Raw genomic sequence first — 554 nt, 5'->3', positions numbered from 1 at the left:
ACACACACACACACACACACACACACACACACGCACACACACACACAAAGAACCACACACACATGCAGAAACTCATGCACAAGCACAGGTATGCACACAGAGGGCAGCTCTGAGCCAACAATTCAGTGGAAATGAAGCCCTGCACAGAGGCCAGAGCCTACAGATGTATATCTACTCAGAACCCTGAAAACACCTGATTGTACTCAGATTCAAATGCTGAACACTGATGATGGCCTGCACAAGCTGGAACACACAGGATTGTTTTTTTTTACTCGTGTTAAGTAGTTTGACATGAAATAAGCTGCCCCTCCTAAATTTTCTAATTCATGTATTTCATGGGCATGAAGGCCTCTCCATGAGGTACATTATGAGGGTACAGCTACATAAAAGATTGTTGACAAAACCCAGTGTTATGGTGGGTCAGGGTTACACACTCCTTGGCAATCACCTTACATATCGACACCCTCTTAAAATAATGGCCTAAGTCATTTTTTCAGGTTTTTCAGGAAACACAAAAAACTCAACAAAAGAGTCACACTTTTGACATAGGCCAT

The 554-nt window shown here is 42.8% G+C and overlaps 1 protein-coding gene across 2 annotated transcripts in view; it reads left to right on the top strand.

Annotated features, from left to right (window-relative positions):
- The window catches only part of LOC111672214 (fibulin-2-like), a 25,129-nt gene that overhangs the window by 693 nt on the left and 23,882 nt on the right, over nt 1–554 (top strand). The gene's annotated exons all lie outside the window — the stretch shown is intronic.

This window comes from Seriola lalandi, unplaced genomic scaffold (assembly GCF_002814215.2).
Source record: "Seriola lalandi dorsalis isolate HSWRI2012SDOR001 ecotype SW California unplaced genomic scaffold, Sedor1 jcf7180002054896, whole genome shotgun sequence".
Classification (NCBI taxonomy): domain Eukaryota; kingdom Metazoa; phylum Chordata; class Actinopteri; order Carangiformes; family Carangidae; genus Seriola; species Seriola lalandi.
The sequence above is the reverse complement of the archived record's forward strand: the minus strand, read 5'-3'. Positions and strand labels throughout refer to the sequence as shown.